Genomic DNA, 19413 nt, shown 5'->3' on the forward strand with positions numbered 1-19413 from the left:
ACAGGTGAGCGTCAACTGGGATTTCATCATCCAGAACTGAGAAACATCTGCTGTCCATGTTTTTTTGCTTCCTGGTCTCACATCATCCTCTCCCTGACTGTTTCACACAATTCCCTGTTCCTCAAACCATCATTTATCCTCTACCCCTGGGGTACCCCAATATCATAACCTACCCCCCACTTACACACGTCACCCCCCCTATAAATCTCTCACCTCTCCCCGAGCAGGGGCTACCCCAATCCTGTGTCCTATCCCCCATACAGCCCGTCTTCCTCCCCCGGGGCTACCCCAATTCCGTGCCCTGCCCCCTCCCCATACAGCCCCTCTCTCCCTCCCTGGGGACTAACCCAATCCCGTGCCCTACCCCCGTATATCCCCTCTCCTCCCCGGGACTACCCCAATCTTATATCCTGCCCCCCCGATACATCTCCCCCCTCTCCTCCCCTAGGTCACCCTAACCCGTACCCTGCCCCCATATAGCCCCTTTCCCGGGCTACCCCAATCCCATGCCTGGCCCCTCAGTCCCGTGGCTACCCGGTACCGGCCCTGACCGAGCTGAGCCCCCGCCCCGAAACCAGGAAACGTCTCACCTCCCGCGCTGGGAGCACGGCCCCGCTCCCTGCCAGCCCCTCGCCGCCGGCTCGGGGTGCCCCCGGCGCCCCCTCGCTGCAGCCGCCCGCCCGGCGCTGTGCAGGCGCTTCCGGGTGCCCCAGTCCCGTTCGGTCCAGCTCCACAAAGGCCTCGGCTGCAGCCGCTGCCCCGCCTGCTCCGTTCCCAGGACCTGGCGTGCGGCGTGGCTGGCTCAGCTCTCGGCTCGGTCCGAGCCCGCTCGCCCCCGGCTTGGCCTCGTGCGCCGCGGGAAGGGGCTGGACTGGGCTGCCCCGCCCCGGCTCGGCCCGGCCCGGCCCGGCCCGGCCCGGCCCGGCCAGCCCGCCGCTGCTACCCCAGCGCTGCGGAAGGAGACGGTTTAGGGCAGCGTCAAAAACAGGAGCCAGAGCTAGGTGCGATGTGTGTACGTGGGGGTGTTTGGGGCACAGGGGTCTGTCGGTATCTCGGGGTGATGGGGGGCAATGCGCTGTGAGGTCAGTCCCCAGCAGTCAGACAGGTGTTGGGGCAGAGAGGGGCAGGGGCAGGATGATTCTGGTGATAGTACCTGTGGGGGAAGACATTGTAAGAGTTCAATCCTTGAGGGGGCCATTTAGGGATCTGGGGCAAAAATTGGGGATTGGTCCTGCTTCAAGCAGGGGGTTGAACTAGATGACCTCCTGAGGTCCCTTCCATCCCTGACCTTCTATGATACAGAAGAGGGGGCAGGCCAAGCACACATCTGCTGTGCCAAACCCTGTGAGTCAGCGTGCAGGGGAACAATGCTCCGAGCCAGGGAGGGGAGGACATGGCCTTGGGAGAGTGATGGAAAGTCAGCGCGGAGGAAAGAAAATGTAACCCACGTTGTAAGAAGATCAGGGGGTGAAAGTAACCCAGTACAGGCCCCGACCGCGTACCGGGAAAAAGTGGCCAGCAGTAGCTGCCCCTTTTGTGCCCCCTGTTGGCGGCCCTGCCAGACCCCTAGGTTCCTGCCAAAGGACCCTGCTTAAAGTGCTTTAAATCGCCACTGGAGCCCCAGGCGGCGCGGGCCAGGAGCGCAGATGCGCTGGCTGGAGGCGCCCGCCCCCATACCGGTAAGCATTGAGTGTTACTTTCACCCCTGAATAAGAACTTTGTAAACGCAGTGACCTGGCCGTGCCCCAGTATGTTAAACTGAAAAAGAAAAAATACAAGCTAAGGAAGAAGAAAAGGAGGACTTGTGGCACCTTAGAGACTAACAAATTTATTAGAGCATAAGCTTTCGTGAGCTACAGCTCACTTCATCGGATGCATTTGGTGGAAAGCTCACTTCATCGGATGCATTTGGTGGAAAAAGTTTCCACCAAATGCATCCGATGAAGTGAGCTGTAGCTCACGAAAGCTTATGCTCTAATAAATTTGTTAGTCTCTAAGGTGCCACAAGTACTCCTTTTCTTTTTGCGAATACAGACTAACACGGCTGCTACTCTAAAAGCTAAGGAAGAACCTTCCTCTCTCTGTCCATTGTGTGTTGTCTCCTCTGTTTGGACGGAAGCCTCCAGTTCATAGGAACGATAGTTTGTGGTATGCTTTCCACAGCAGTAAGCATTTAACATCATAATAAAATCAAATGATTCACTTGCCCATGTGTAAAGGGTGACACACAGGGTGCTTACGCATGCTCAGCATCGTAATTCAAGAAAATAAGGTTTAGCATTGAAGGCACAGTTAGTAACAAGCTCTTTTGCATAGAAAAAAATCCCAGACTTTGTAAATGTGTAATATGCAAAACTGTGCAACTAAGGGTGAAATAGTTTTTGCTTTTTTTTAATAAAAAAAAAAAAAGATTGAACTACTGAACTGAAATTCCATGCTGAACAGGAAAAACCAGTCTGGCCTCACAAATATGCCACGTTTGGCAAACCTGATTCCACCTTTTAAATTGTTCTGGGGAGCAGGGATAAAAGGAGAAGGAGGAAATAAATTGTAGATTTAATGGGAAGAAATCATAAAAGAGAGGCTGAAAGAAATACACCTAAAACATCAGCCATAAGCCATCAGTTAAACTTTGTGCAGTCAAAGTCTGACTGATTTCCTAAAATTTCAAGCTAACACTTTTCTTCTAGTTGTGTGCACACTAAAGGAAGTTTTAGAAAGATTTCTCACTGTTGCTAGTACTGATTCAGCTCTACCAGCATTAACACTGTTGGTATTTGTACAGTGGGCCAGCCGATACCGACAACGTAATAATCCATCTCTTTAACAGAGTACAGTAGATGACACTAGAAAGCGTCAGCAGCAGCAAACAGCCAGTCAACACTGAAGTTCTCAGTGTCAGACAGTGGGAAAGGTTTGCAAACTTTTTCTAAGATAGTACTGAGCAAATGTCCTACTATGTTGTTAAGGGACAGGAAATGCCATATTTCAGATAACACAAAACCAAGGATGTGACCACTTATTAAACAGCACATGGCTGCTTTTTTGGGGGGGTGGGCAAGAAGAAAGATCTAAGCCCTGGTGTCATGGCCAAGTTGCAGTTTGGGTAATTACTTTTTGCCTATCTACTTCCCCTCACTTAAATTGAATTCAATAGTCTTCACTTCCCAATCTAAAATTGTGCAATTTTGCTGTATGGGGTTATGGCTACTCTATTCACAAGCGGATTTAATGACATGATCATGTATATGTGGTTTGTCTATAATTCTGTAAAGTACTTTAATGCTTCTGAAAAGTGCTATAGAAAACAATAATTCTAGCAAGTGCTTGGAGCAAAGTTTAAGTCCCACTGATTTCCACAGCTTTCTTCATGACACATGCATACTCTGGTTGTTAGAGTTGTAGCCTTGATACTCATTGTACCCAAAGAATAGTTCTGACTCAATTTCTTTCCCATATAGAAGTTGCAGCCCAAAACTCCCAGCTAACTATAGAAACTTTTCAGATGATCATATCTATTGGTGGGTGTCTTGTGCTAATGGAAAATAATTACAGAAAATTTCTAACAGCTGAACAAGTTTTATTAGAATAAGGAAAACAATATTCTATATAAAGCCTCTCTTTTTCTCTTATTAATTTACTGTGGAGATTCACTCCAACTATCCCATGTTACCTTTGTTCCTGCTATTGATTTGCAGACAAAGCCATACAGTGAATACTTTAGAAAAACCTTGTAATAAGGGGAAATGATGGTATTTTTCTCTCAAACATCACTTCACCCAAACTCATAATTCTCAGGTCCACATTATTTATACCTACAATCCTTGCATTTTCACTCTGCCCACACTTAGTTATCATATGTTATGAGTTCCATAATTCACATAAAACTGCACACAAGTATTATACCAAAAACAGTTTAAAAACTAATTTTTTTATACCTCAGAAAAGTGATGAATGGCAAGACATTGTATGGACCCAATGATAGATATTGCACTGCTTCAATAAAGTTATGCAAATGAACGCTACACAGCATATTGTATTTTAGATTAATATATACAATGAAATAGTTATCTGTTTTAAAGATATGCACTATGGGTCAAATCTAGGAGTTCTTATTCAAGCAAAACTCATTTTGAGTGAGTAATGACTTCAGGATTTGGTTTGATAATATTAAGTGTTTATGGAATGCTGACAGTGTGCGCTGTATAGAACATAGGGGGAAAAAACAGCAATGGGTGAAATCCTGGCCCTATTGAGGTCAATGGCAAAATTCCTATCAACTTCAATGGGGACAGGATTTCATCTAGGTACCTACCCAGGAGGTTTACAGTGTGGATATAGTTTTAAGTGCTTTAAGACTACATACAATTTCTATAGGTCTTGGATTAATTTCTTTTAAAGTGTTTTAGGTGCATGTGGTTAACATTCAACCTATCTTAAAACATCCATTCTGTTTGAACTAGGACAGTTGTACACATCTGTTAGAGACAATACAATAAAGATGTAATTTATTAAACACCTTTACGTGCTACTAGGAATTTATTGCTTGAAAGTGAGTATGAACAGGTTACATTTTAAAACTACTAGCATTTGCATTTTCTGGGTGTAATCTGCATCTTCCCAGATTCCATATCCAGCCTTTCAAAGGCAACACTTCTGAACAGAGCTCCAAGGGAAAACACTGCTAAAAGATGCTATATGTAAAAGTTTGTTTCCTTGAAATCCTTGCCAGTCAAAGATGATGTTTCTCTCGGACTATGTCTGCTGCACAGCAATACTATTTTATGGATCTCAATATCATTCTTGAGATTAAATTTGACAATAAATCAGGTCTCGTAGTTTAGGCAAAATACTTGCTGAAAGAGAACTGATACAGAGATACTAGCAGTTTCAGTAGCCAGAGTAATTATCAAACATTCCCCGAGTTGGGTGGGTTTTCACCAGTTCCAAGGTTATTAGCCTTCCATAGCCTCTTCTGGGCTACACTCTCTACTAAAGCTTTAGGTGGAGTGTGTCCAGATCTGTGGTTTTCAACCTGTGGTCCACAGACTATGTCTAAGATTTCCAAAGGATCTACACCTCCAATTTGAAATTTTTTTTAGAGGTCTGCAAATGAAAAAAGGTTAAAAACCACTGGTCTAGAAACATGGTGTTCTATTTTAAGTATCAGAATGTCTGCCTTCAATGGCCTTTTATGGAAGAGGTGAAATATCCAAAAGTTTCACTGCAATAAGAAATTTCTGCATTGCAAGATTTATACTTTGTTCTAGTTTAATTACTATAATAGATTAAGAGTAATAGTCCAACACTGCTTTTCTGTTCCATTGAGGCCTTTTTATACAAATTACAGGATTGGCTTTATTTTATGTAATGACGAGTGAGAGCCTTCAGCTTTCAAACATGACAATCTGCAATTCCCCCCACCCCGGTTAATAGCTATGTGGTTCCAGATATCTGAGTGATGGATTTACAACTAGATCAGATTCAAATCAAGTATTCATCACATCAGTTAGAAATAAAAATTCATATAGTTAGGGCACAATATCTCCTTTTCAAGTGATGTCTAAAATACTGAAAAATAAACCAGCATATACTGTAAACTAAAAAAGGTAGAACTAATCAAAAGCGTGGCATATTAACCATACATAATGACATTACAACAAACCAACAAATTATATATTCAATGTTGACTAGAATTTTATACAGAAAATTAATCTGTTATTACAGAATACACTTTGTGGTCTCCAGTCACATCTTCACATGTTCACTTGGGCACAACTGAAGAAGAGATGGCAAAGGCACTCAAAACACTGAATAGCAGCAAAAGGGCAGGGCTGTTCTGTTTCCCAGCAGAGCTCTACAAAGAACAGAAAGACATGTTATTCATTCTCAGAAACATCCAGGCAATGAGGAACAATTTGATAAATCTGAAGCAAAGAACAATTTTATTCATTGTGATTCTCAAAGCATGGTAAATTCCAGAGAACTGCACTACTTATCTGTTCTCATTAATAAATGTTGACTGTGTGGTTTGGGTAGAAGTCCTGGCTAGTCAGTATATTACATAAATAACTTTATGCGGTGGGGTAAAAAAACAACAACAACTGTACGGGAGGAGTATGCATGACAGTTCGCCTTTTTGATTTGTCTATAGAACTCAGAATCTGTGCACCAAATTCAGACTTGGTTTAAGGAGGTGCATGCCAGAGATTCCTGTAGAGTTGTGTTCATTTATGCTGGGTTTCAATGGGGTGCTGTGTTCAGTTACCTGGCACTGAAAAAGAAATACTGGTCCTTTAAAGGCAGATGATTCTGAATAATGAAATATTCCAATTATTAGACCAAATCTAAATAATAACCACACATTCAGTTTCTAAGTGGTAGGCTGAATCGAAGCAATACAGTGGAAATTCAGTATTTTGTATACTTCTATTCAAATTTGATGAGGCTATTATAGTTCACTATAATGTCCAATATTCTTAGATATTTGTATGGACTAAAGGAACTCTTATAGATCCCTCATATCACAAACAGCCCTAATCAAAATGATATCCATATTTTCAATGTAAGCTGCATATTGGAAGAAAACAGTAAAAGCTATAAGGGAAGAGTGCTTACTCTGTATCCATCTTCTGAGGAAGGTGAGCCCTGTTTTAAAAAAAAAAATGGAAACAGTTATTTCCCCCCACATGTAAAATGGTTTTTAAATTATGGTATGAGGGTTTGACTCTCTATTCTGAGAAAGTGGTTTGAAACTGCTGTAATCTCACAAAGACAAAGTTGCATGGACATAAAATGGGACAAAATGGAGCCGTGAATCAGAGTCACCTACTTTATCTAAAAATCCTTGCTAAATGAAATGAAAGAACATTTATTTTGTTTCCTTTCATTCAGCTACCTTAGCTCAGTTATACACAGGCCTGGTGTCCACAATTCAAGAAGGATGTTGAAAAACTTTGAGAGGGTTCAGAGAAGAGGCATGAGACTGGTTAAAAAGATTAGAAAACATGCCTTAGAGTGAAAGACTCGAGGTGCTCAAACTAAATAGATATCAAAAGAGATACGGTTAAGGGATGATTTGATCATAATCTGTAAGTATCTACACGAAGAATAGAAATTTCATAACTGCTTCAGTCTAGCAGACAAAAGTGTAAACAAAGTATAATGTGTTTTAAAAAAACTTCTGTGATTATAGGTCTGTGAGGAAAAGCAACCTAAAATTTATTTGTGCTGGCCCTCTGCACTGGTATGAATTCCACCATTACATGAGCCAACTACTATAAGCTATGTGGTCTTAATACATAGCACAAAAGTCTGGCTACAATAAGATTAAAAGCCCAAGTATTTTCAAAACAGCAGCCACTATTTTTTTTTCTGCAAGGAGACCAAGCTATTTCATTCTGATTAATGAAAAAGGAAGTTGTTGAATGAGACTGAATTTTCTGTCAGATGTGATTTCTTATAGGGGATTACTATAATATCGTTATGGTTTGAAACTGAAGGAAGTCTTCAATGAAATATCCCATGCCACAACTATAGGTGCCGTTCAAAAAACGGCCATGCCTCGGAGTATCTTCTCATGAGTGTGCTGCAGCCTTTGTATTTTAGGCACTTAGACTGATACCAGGAATATAAAGTTCTAACTACAACTCTATTATTATATGAAAAGATGGTGCCTACAGACTGAGCATGTAGACCTGGAGTGTGCCTGCATCATATGGGAAACCCTCTGGTGATTATGCATGACTAGTTTGCGCGAGAGAGAGAGAGAGAGAGAGAGAGAGAGAGAGAACTACATTATGCTACACATGTGTTGATTTACTGTAATGGCTCCCCGTTGTGAAGTGCAGCATTTGTGCTACTACTCCATTGCAGAGTAGTAACATCCAGTATTTTCATGTATTTTTTTTATTCAGAGTAAAGTAATTCTTGAACATATTTCTCACAGCACAACTGATATACAAATGATATCTATTATTTTCACTTTTCTGGAAGAAAGTGGTAAATACTATGGGGAAAACAGGACTTACATCTCCACCAGACTGATTTTCTCCTGAAGGTAATCCCTGTAAAGAGGTACAAACCAGTTATTTTAGTTTAAAAGATCGTCTTTAACTATAGTCCAGTTTTAGGAACAGATATTTACTTTATTTGTACTTTCCTGCTTAATGGAATGAAAACAAAAATAGAGGAGAGTGAAAACACTATTGTGTTTCCCTTCATTCCACAACCCTACCTTAGAACAACACATTAAACTAGAGTGAGAAACCTAAAGTAGTCTTACCTGGCTATTGGAAGCATTGTTGAATGAGATAAATGCTCCACCCTTTAAAGAAACCAGAAATGAGTCAATTTCTTGTGAAAAGACTTGATTAAGTGCCATACTTCATTCAAGGTTAAAAAAAAAAATAGAAGACCCCAGTCGGTGCTTAACTGCTTAGTGAAGCGTAGGGTAAGCAGAGAATGCACAGTCTCTTTCGTATTACTTCACTCCAGCAATTTACACTATGCAGTCTTTACATGAAGGTTCTTTGAAAATTTAAGTTCAGTGGATGTTGATTGGTTTACACCACAACAGGAGGAGAAATGAATGATTGTTTTTCTGTTAAAAGTTCTCTTTGAACAATAGCCAAAATGAAAGACAGTTCATGTCCAGCGATGGAGTAAGTATAATAATTAGACAGGCTTTTATCAGCTGTGGAAGTACGAAGGATGGAGATTCTAAGGAAGATGAGAACTCCTGTAGGAGTTTAGATCTGATCAGAAGGTGACATTCCAAATCAGTTCATCATCAAATAACTTCAATTCCTATGTAACCATGTTCACTGTACAACACAAGTGGAGGTAATTTCTGAAACTTGAATGTTTATTCACTAGGAAGCTCTTTGGGGGGAGACTTTAAATTCAGTAGAGAATGTGTTATTACCTCGACATTGGCACTACTGCTGTTTGTGCTAGAGGATTCATTCTGTAAAGAAAACAAAAATGAGTAATTTCCCCGGGAGAACAATTATACCACCATCATTTTACAAGAAGATTTCCCCCAAAATGTAGTTCTATACTGGTTTAGAAGCCAGATTTGCATTCTTGTTTGCCAATTGTGCATATTGGGTTCTCCACGCATATGCACACACATAACATTCTATCTACAATGCACTTGTAGCAGGAAGTGCTCTGTCTCCACTGGATGGATCTGCCTCTGAGCTTTTTGTGTCATTAACAATATTTATTCTGTTCTGAGGGTTCATCACATAAAAGAGACTCTGAATACTACTCTCTTGGCGTATATCACCTTGGGTCTTTTATCCTGAAAAACTACTACTTGTCAGGAGACATCTTATGGAAACAGGTGAATATGGTCCAGTGACCTTGTACTCTTTCTCTAGCCACTAGTTTAGGTGACAGCTAGGGGGTGGAATATTCACAACTCTGAACAACATACATTTTCCCAGCATATGTGGTACTGTAGACATAGCTTTAGCATATGTCTACCCTCAAAACTGCTAGCAATACAACAGCTTTACTCTGAGACAAAATTCTGGGAAAAAATGACAGGTATTGCTTTACCTGTCCATTATAACTGCTTCTGCTTAGAGCATGAACTGTATCCTGTAAAAAGACAATGAAATGAGCTAGTAACCCATGAAAATTTTGACATGTACACTCAGGCACAATGCCTCATTTTGGACTATATTTTTATTTGTTCTGATATCCAAAGATCTTTTGGCCTATAAATTAAATGGTATAATACATAATTATAATATAAAGGCTTATTTGTACATAATTCCCAGGTCCACACCTCCCATGTTTGTTGAGTGCAACAACTGTACAGCGTTCCTGAGCACTGTTTGAATGAAATAATTCTATTCCAGTTTAATGTCCACTAATTTCAGTATGTCCCAATTCTGCAAGATGAATGTAAATTAAGGGTGTCCCAAACCCCGCAGCAGGACCTTACAAGATCAGGCCTTCTCCGAAAACTAACTCTCTTTACAATAAAATTACTCTTCAAGTAAATAAACCAAGTGTTCATTTTCTTAGAGGCATACTAGAGAAAATCCCCTAAATATGATGAAGAAAGTATGCTTACCCGGGCAACGATAGTCTTGCTGCCTGCACAATTGGATGAACTCTGTGAAAAAACCAGAAGATAGTTATTGTCTTGTAGAAGTAACAAGATAGTCCATTCACCTACACAAAGGTAAAATTCCCTGGGACAGATTCTGCCCAGATTTACCCTGGCTTCCACTAGGTGGAAGCCCAAGAGCAGAGCCCTGATGGGGTAAATGCAGCCATAAGAGAACTATTTTTTTTTAAATGGCATATATGTAGATTTAAATGAATGATAACTCTGGGTGACACAAGAGTTTGATGTGCCCATGTGCTGTGTGCATATGGAGTGTGAGTTCTCAGGGAAGTATTCAGTCAGAGTACATGGGCTTGAGTACTATATGATTACTAAAAATTGAATTATTGCATGGTGCTAAAAAGTATTATGTATTTTGAACAACTGTGCAGCAGCATTGAAAGCTGGTTGAGGGGGTCAATACAGATCAATATAATTTCAAATAGCTTCAGTCTTTATGTAAACGATCAAATGAACAGTAAAAAAAAATCCATACACCACACTAATGGCCCAGTAGGGTTTCATTTGACCATGGTTAAATAAACGTTAAAGATCATATAATACAAGTGTTGTCACACATATAATTGTTTAGAAATATCAATTCAAATGTTATCATGAGTTTTTTGGGGGGATTTAGAGACATTTTTCTCTTTGGTGTTTTCAGTGAAAACACTGCAGCACTGTGCTAGGGCCTAAGGAAAAAAGTAGTCTAGAAACAGAAGTGACCCTGGCTAGTAGTCTTTACCGCTGAATGAAAGGTGAAAATTAGGTGAGCGTATATAGAATGACAAGTACATTAGTGCTCATGTACTCAGAGGAAAGTTGGGACAAAAACTTAGACACACTGGAGAAAAAAGTACTCACCTGACCACAAGCACTGCTACTGCTGCCTGAATTACTTTGTGAACCCTGTAAAGACATCTGAAATCAGTTATTTCCTCATAAAAATGGATTGCTTAAATACAATGGACTAGATTTTGGGGGCTGTAGCTTGGAAATTAAGGTCACACAGATAGAAAGCTTTGATAGCATAAAGAGTCCCTAAAAACTAAGGTTTGTGATGAGGAGTAAAATAAGACCTTAACAAGCAAAATGAAGAGCTATTTCCCTAGCTACTGCCATAGCTCTGAGAGGACAATGATCCAGCCTTTGAAGTAAACCAAAAGTCAATTATTTCTTAGTAAAAGGGATTGGTTCACTATGATTTTGTTAAGGAAAAGAATCCTATTGATATTTATTTAGGGGAAGGAAGGATTAGGGAATGGTGAACACTGCTGATTTGATGATTATGTGACTTAAATGTAAACTGAAAATAGTAAAAAGGTAAATACTGTGGAGCAATAAACATCCCTTTTTAAATGCTCCACACTGCCCTCATATGCCCAATTTTGAACAGTCTCCACAGAAAGTATCACTTTTCAGTAAAAATTCTGTTTAAGTGGATGGCATGGAGAATGGAGCACTCCATGTCCTTCTATTGCATTAATATAGTGAATGGCCATGACTTTGTCACACGTGAACATGGAAGCTTCAAGAAGGGTAATTTTAATGAATGGTCTGAAGTGAAGGTTCCAAGATGGTCAACATTCATCCTTGAGGAGGAACTCTGATCGACAATAGTAATATCTCCTTGGAATGCCAAAACTGACAATGGCGCATACCTGGGTCAGTCAGCAAGATGACTTTTCTAACTATAGGGAAATACAAAATGTATAACAAAGGATGGGTGAAATCCTGGCCCCACTGAGGTCAATGGAAGTTTTGCCATTGACTTCATTGAGCTCAGGATTTTATGTTCTTATGTTATAGTTTGTTTACTGATTTTATGGCTCATTACAACAATTTGTAACCTACTAACTCTCCTGTGTTCTAGGACTGCAGAGGTGTTAACTGCCCACTTCATTTTATGTGATCTCCTGCAACACATGTTAACCTCTTATGCTTAACAGTCTGTTCCACCTTGTATATAGCTGTGACAATGTTTACTGTTGTATCCTTAGGGGCAGCAGTTTTAGGAAGAAATTACTTGAGACACAGAGAGCTTTAAACCTTAAAAGCAGCCATTTATTGCCACACACTGAACTAACCAAAACCAGCCAAAAGTGGCTGGGCTTTCCCCAAATAATCTAACTCAGTTGCCATAGCAACAAGAAGGTTCTACTACCACAACAACCAAATACACAACATATTCCTCCCCTTCTTACTAAGAACATCCCCTAAATAAAACAAACACTAAACTAGAGAAGGAGGGTAGACTGCTTCTGTTCCCCGCTAAACCCCAGGGATTATTTTGCCCCGTAACTGTGGGTTTGCACTAGCTAAAGATCCAGCCACTGAGGAGGCCTTCTGTCTCCAGGTGGATTACGGCGGACTTCTGGTGTTGTTGCACCCGAAAGTGTCTATCTTGGATGCAGGGCTGATAATGGGCTCAGGGTTCGTAGCATGAATGGGTGAGAATGTGGTATCAGCTCGTTCCGGGCAGGGGGGTATCTCAGCCGCTGGCAGTAATGGAAGGGGACAGTCAGGAACAGGTGTCTTGCCAGAAACGATGAAGTCAGGCAACTCAACTGAAGATGTGTCTTGAGGACTGGTATGACTGGGCAACAGCTGATCTACATGTCACTGCCAGGTGAGATCCTTTGCAGTCCAGACTGTATAGGAAACAGGTCCTGTTTGAGCGATGACCATAGCAGGGATCCATTTAGCTCCAGAAGTATAATTCCGAGCCAAAACTGGCTGTCCCAGGCTAAAGGTTCGGTCTTTTGCTCTGGGTGCACGCCTGATGACTTGATCATGCTGCTGACATTGCACAATTTGTTGGGGTTCAGAAGGTTTCAGCAGATCAAAGCAAGCGCGCAGCTGTCGTCCCATCATTAGAAAGGCCGGGGATGCCTGGGTCGTAGCATGAGGTGTGCTTCTGTAGGATAGTAAAAAGGTGTCCAGACGCTTTTGAATGGATAATTGTCCCCTTGCTGATTTCAAAGCTTGTTTCATTGTCTGCACAAATCTTTGAGCTAATCCATTGGTGGATGGATGATATGGTGCTGAAGTGATGTGGTGTATCCCATTTGCCTTCATAAAATTTTGAAACTCTTGAGAGACGAACTGCGGTCTGTTGTCACTCACAAGTTGTTCTGGCAGACTGAAACGACTAAAGAGTCCCTGTAGTTTTTGGATAGTACTCTCTGCAGTAGTGGACTGCATTATAGAGACTTCTGGCCATTTAGAATGGGCATCTACCACCACTAAGAACATGCTTTCCTCAAGGGAGCCAGCGAAGTCAACGTGAATACGTGGCCATGGGTTTTCAGGCCTGTCCCATGGGTGTAGGGGTGCCCACTGGGGTACATTCCTCACATCCGGACATGACATACAAGCTCTTTCCCTCTCTTCAATAGCACTGTCCTATCCAGGCCACTAAAAATAGCTTCGTGCAATTTCCTTCATGTGCACTATTCCACAGTAACCAGAATGTAGCTGTTCTTACATCTGTGATCTCAGTGGTGGTGGGATAATGATATGTCTCCTGCACAACAAACAACCAGATTGGATCGATAACTCTGTCCTCCTGGACATGTAGGTAACAAGGTCGGGTGAGACCGGAGAGGTTCGTCGAGATGTTCCATGCATCACCAGGTCCATAACTTGGGATAATACTGGGTCAATGCGAGTTGCCTTCTTTACTTAAGTATGGGTGACGGGTGTATTCTGTACCTGTTCAAAGTAAAAGATTTCCTTCTGGGCAATATCTTGATGTTTGACTGGCAAAGGCAACCTTGAGAGACCATCCGCATTGCCGTGCAGAGTAGATTTCCGATATTTGATTTCATATGTGTGCACTGAAAGCAACAATACCCGACATTTCATACGACTAGCAGCTAATTGGGAAATGCCTGTGTGAGATCCCAAAATTGAAGTCAGAGGTCGATGGTCTGTGAAAAAAGTAAACTTCCACCCAAACAGGTACTGATGAAACTTCCGAATTCCAAAAACAATTCCCAATGCTTCACGTTCAATTTGGGCATAGTTAGTTTCAGCTTTGCTTAGAGTATGTGAAGCAAAAGCAATAGGTCTCTCTTCTCCCAAAGGCATAATGGGTGACACGACCGCTCCCACTCCATAAAGGTGGCATCGCAGGCCAATTGTAGGGGCAAGGATGGATCAAAGTGCGTTAGAACTTCAGAATTTAGCAATGCACCCTTAGCTTCGTTAAATGCAACATCACAGGCTTCAGTCCACTTCCAGGCCTTGTTCTGCCCAAGGAGTTCGTGAAGTGGTTTTAGCAATGTGGCTAACCGTGAGATGAACTTTCCATAATAGTTCAATAGTCCTAAAAACGAGCAAAGCAGGCTAACATTTCGAGGAGGGGGAGCCTCAACAATAGCCTTAACTTTTGTAAAGGCTTTACAAAGACCCATAGTATCAATAATGTGTCTCAAAATATTCAACAGAGGGCTGGAAGAATTCACACTTGTCTTTGCAGACTCGTAGGCCATACTCTTCCAGTCTTTGTAGGGTAGCCTCTAAATTCTTTAGGTGATCCTCCTCATTTTGTGCAGTGACCAAGATGTCGTCCAGTTAGCACTGGACTCCTGGCAAGCCACACAAGATCTGGTCCATAGCCCTCTGGAACAAGGCGGGAGCAGACATTATTCCGAAGGGTAGGTGACAGTATCGATAAAGCCTTTTATGTGTCACAATAGTCAACAGCTCTTGGGACTTTTCATCGACATGCATCTGTAAATATGCTTGACTCAGATCAATCTTACTGAACTTTTGTCCCCAGTCAGGCCCGCGAAGTGGTCATCGATGCAGGGAAGCGGGTATTGCTCTGCACACAACACCGGGTTGACAGTGACTTTAAAATCACCACAAATCCAGAGGGAGCCATTTTTCTTCACTGTTGGAATGATAGGAGTTGCCCCTGGACTAAGGGTAACTGGTAGGACTCCATTTGTGACCAGGTGCTCCAGGTCTGCTTCAACTTTTGGCCTGATGCATATGGCACAGTTCTGGCTTTCAGATATTTTGGTTGACTGTCAGGTTTAATGTTCAATGTCACAGTAATTCCCTTCATACTTCCCAGATCCTCTCCAAAAACAGCAGCATGTTTCCTTAGTATAGCGGTCAGACCAGTTTCTTCTTTAGTCATTCAGTGCACTTCTGCCCAGTTCAGCTGAATCTTCCTAAGCCAAGACCTACCCATTAACGCTGGGTAATTACCTCTGACCACAAACGGTGGCAATTTAACTGCCTGTCCATTGAGCTCCACCTTAACATCAATAGTGCCCAACATGGGCATAGCTTCTCCCATATACGTCTTCAGAACAAAAAAGAAAAGGAATACTTGTGGCACCTTAGAGACTAACAAATTTATTTGAGCATAAGCTTTCGTGAGCTACAGCTCACTTCACTCAGGTCTGTAATCGTGTGACCGGAGAGATTGAAGTGTTCTCCGACTGGTTTTTGAGAACCTGAGAGTGGCTATCCTTCAACAAAAAAACTTCAAAACCAGACTCCAACGAGAGACTGCTGAATTGGAATTAATTTGCAAACTGGATACAATTAACTTAGTCTTGAATAGAGACTGGGAGTGGATGAGTCATTACATAAAGTAAAACTATTTCCCCATGTTATTTCTCCCGCCCACCCCACCCCTCACTGTTCCTCAGACGTTCTTGTTAACTGCTGGAAATGGCCCACCTTGATTATCACCACAAAAGGTTTTTCTCCTTCCCCCTCTCCTTCCTGCTGGTAATAGCTCATCTTAAGTGATCACTCTCTTTACAGTGTGTATGATAAAACTCATTGTTTCATGTTCTCTGTGTGTGTATATAAATCTCCCCACTGTATTTTCCACCGAATGCATCCGATGAAGTGAGCTGTAGCTCACGAAAGCTTATGCTCAAATAAATTTGTTAGTCTCTAAGGTGCCACAAGTACTCCTTTTCTTTTTTGCAAATACAGACTAACACGGCTGCTACTCTGAAACCTGTCTTCAGAACAGTTTTTATTGCCTTAAGCAGAAGATGCTGTAGCTTTTCTTTATACATAGCCTTGGAGACCAGCGAGACGGCTGCACCGGTGTCCAGTTCCATGCGTATAGGTTTGCCGTCCAACAACGGGGTTACCCAGTATTCATGTGAGCCCACTGCCAAAGACAAAACGTACAGTGGCACTTCTTGTGATGAGGTGTCTCCTTGGTCATCCTGCATCTGCTCGAGGGTATGCAGGTTTCCCTTTTTGGCGGGCCAGGCCACAGACTTCTTTTTCTTTTGTTTACAGGCACACTCAATGTGTCCCTTTTTTCCACAGTGTCAACACACCAGGTCCTTACACCAACATTCCGATGAATGGTGACCCGGCTTATCACAGCAGTTACATTCCTGACTCTCCATAGTTTTGTGGATAGGTTCTTGTGACACCTTATGCATCCTAGGGGATGCACCCATGTATTGCGCCTCCTTTGTAGCCAGTTCCATGGAGACTGCAATATCAACAGCTTTCTGTAAGGTAAGCTGAGCCTCTGTCAATAGGCACTTCCGTATAGCTTCACTGTGCAGGCCACACACTACCCTGTCACGTAGGGCATCATTTAACATCTCCTTAAATTCACAGTGTTCCTCAAGCCTTTTCAAAGTTGCTACAAATTGTACAACTGTTTCATCTTCTTTTTGGTCTCTTTTGTGGAACCTATATCTTTTGTCAGTTACCAATGGTTTTGGATAAAAATGGGACCCCAAGATTTCCACAGTGTCACTGTAAGATTTGGAATCAGGCTTAACAGGGTGTAGTAAGCTGCGTAGCAGGGAGTAAGTCTTAGCCCCTACAACACTTAAGAATATTGGCACCGTCTTCTCTTCTGTAATGTCATTTGCAATAACAAAAAGCTCAAAACACTCAGTATATATGTGCCATTGCGCTATAGTCTCCTCAAAAGGTTCCAGCGGCCCCATAAGTGTAGCCATGGTTTTAGTTTCAGATTGCACAGTCAGTGCAAACAAGCCAGTTCTCACCCCCTTCCAACAGCAAAAAGGTTTTGTTGTTGTTTTTTTGTACCTTGACTTCTACTTCCTTTTGTTGCTGGGGCAGCACAGGAATCCCATCCTCGTTGCCACTTCATTGTATCTTTGGGGGCAGCAGTTTTAGGAAGAAATCACTTGAGGCAAAGCTGTAAACCTTAAACGCCGCCATTTATTGCCACACATTGAACTAATCAAAACCAGCCAAAAACTGGCTGGGCTATCCCCTGATAATCTAACTCAGTTGCCATAGCAATAACAAGGTTCTATTACCACAACAACCAAATACACAACATTTACCTTTTCTGAAGAAGAACTCTGTGAAGCTCAAAAGTTTCTTCCACCAACAGAAGTTGGTCCAGTAAAAGATATTACATCATCCACCTTGTCTCTCTAGTAGCAAATAATGTAATTCAACCTCTAATTTTCTATACAACTTCATCCTTCAACAAAAATTCCCACACAACAGCTAATGGATACAATGCAAATTACAGTGAAATGTTCCAGTACCAAGAGGCATGCTGGAATAAATTTCCATGCAGTAAGTGGAGCTTAAAAGGGTGCAATACAGGTCAGTCGGGGTGGTCAGTGCAAGGGAGTAGACAGGTAGTTCCTGTCAGGGGACAGCAGAAGTCCCATGCTGCCTGGAACAAACCTCAATAGGGAGCTGCAGGCCAGCTCCAGAGAGAAAGCAGAACATCTGCCCATGGGTGAAGGAGTTGAGCTCCTGGACCCCTTTCAATTGAGGGCATGTTGTGAATTGACAGTTGGGCCCACATTGGGCCTCCAATGAGACTGAATATGGTAGGTAGTGATCCAGGGAACAGGGTTGGTGATACTCTTTCCCCGGCTGCATGCCTGAACTAACAGTCCCGGGGCCCCGGGTTGGAACCTGGTGGACCGAGAGAGCCTGGATTCCTGATCACAGACATGAGCCACAAGGGGAATTGTGAGCTAGTGCTCTCCCCACTAGGGGACACAATACCCTCCCAATACAGGGCCCTGGAATTCTCTGTCTTTGCTAATGTTCTATTCTGTGGTCACTTGTCTTTCAGATCTCTGGTGCTGAGGAACTGCTTCACCAGCACCCAGCACATTGAGGGTCCCTCTCTTCTTGTGCTTAAAATGACTTTCAAAATATAAAAATACTGTTGGGTATGGCTTCAGTGTAGTCACACTGACAGGGAGCCAGAAACACAGCTAAGTTTTTGGGTTTGGGTCCAGCAGAGGGGCCAAACCTCACTGCCTCAAAGGGGCAACGTTGGAGTTGGGGAGTGGGATCGCTGTGAAAGGATCCCCCACCTACATCCTTCCCCACACCTCCTCCTACAGGTGGGAGAGGTGGATGATCTGGATCTACAATTTAATTAAGTTAAAAAGAAACTGCCAAGTAAGTTAGGTGTTCTTCAGATTTTGCCTTAAATCACTTAGGCAGTTTAGTGGCAGAGTCAAATTCTCTAATGAGGTTTGTACACACTTTTCAGAGAAATTGTTTGCAGCACCGTTCCACCATTTGAGAACAAGAAATTAAATTTACAACGACACATTCCATTACTAAGAAGCAGTTGAAAGCTAACCTTAAAAACAATGGAGAAAGGTTACTCACCTGGTGGCAGGGATTGCTGTCGTATGAAGTGCCCTGGGTAAAAAGACACCCAAACCATTCATTTCCTTGCAAAACAACTTATCCTTCCTCCTGAAGCTTCTAATCTCAACCTCTCTTTTTCATGATTAACTTCACTATATACTTTTACCTAGTTTCGCTATCGCTACTTTGACCTCATATTTGACTCCCTTTTTCTCCTCACATAGCCAGGTTGTCACTATTCAATACAGAGTTATTGGACCGGAGGTCATTTCAAGTGTCCACATAGGGGAATAGAATTCTAACGAAGCGTGGTCTTTGACCAGGAAACTACTAATTCAACTCTCATTCTTGAGGAGTCAGCCTGAGAGAGTATCTCTGATTGTAATTGTGTTAAAAGAAGCAACATTTAATTGAGACATATTCACACATGGCTGTGTTTGTTTGTGATTTTAGAGGAGTGTAGAGAATCCGAATTCAGGTATTTATGAACTATATGGTTAATGATTATTCTCAAAATGGATGGGTCATTAACTGTATCTATTATTTATATACTAGTGTCTAACTGAGGCCATTGCTGTTCAGTACAGTAGCCAATGTCAGTCTCTCTGGTTCTCTGCACTGTATAATTTTAGGCAGAACAATGGAAACAAAAAGCTCCTACTTCAGTTAATGGGCAC

The 19413-nt window shown here is 42.1% G+C and overlaps 1 protein-coding gene and 1 long non-coding RNA gene across 2 annotated transcripts in view; both read right to left on the bottom strand.

Moving 5' to 3' along the window:
- SLC35A3 (solute carrier family 35 member A3) overlaps positions 1-818 on the bottom strand; it is a 30384-nt gene extending 29566 nt beyond the window's left edge. Inside the window, exon 1 of the mRNA XM_038414391.2 lies at positions 591-818. The gene's annotated coding sequence lies outside the window, so the exon portion shown is untranslated. The remainder of the gene's footprint in view (positions 1-590) is intronic.
- A 3935-nt stretch (positions 819-4753) lies between these two features.
- On the bottom strand, positions 4754-19182 carry LOC122455564. The gene is made up of 8 exons (XR_006273841.1): positions 18755-19182; positions 10991-11035; positions 10091-10132; positions 9568-9609; positions 8285-8326; positions 8031-8066; positions 6619-6648; positions 4754-5857 (listed from the first exon to the last, which is right to left on the bottom strand). It is a non-coding gene; the product is annotated as an uncharacterized LOC122455564 (long non-coding RNA).
- Positions 19183-19413: the final 231 nt, after the last annotated feature.

This window comes from Dermochelys coriacea, chromosome 8 (assembly GCF_009764565.3).
Source record: "Dermochelys coriacea isolate rDerCor1 chromosome 8, rDerCor1.pri.v4, whole genome shotgun sequence".
Lineage (NCBI taxonomy): Eukaryota > Metazoa > Chordata > Testudines > Dermochelyidae > Dermochelys > Dermochelys coriacea.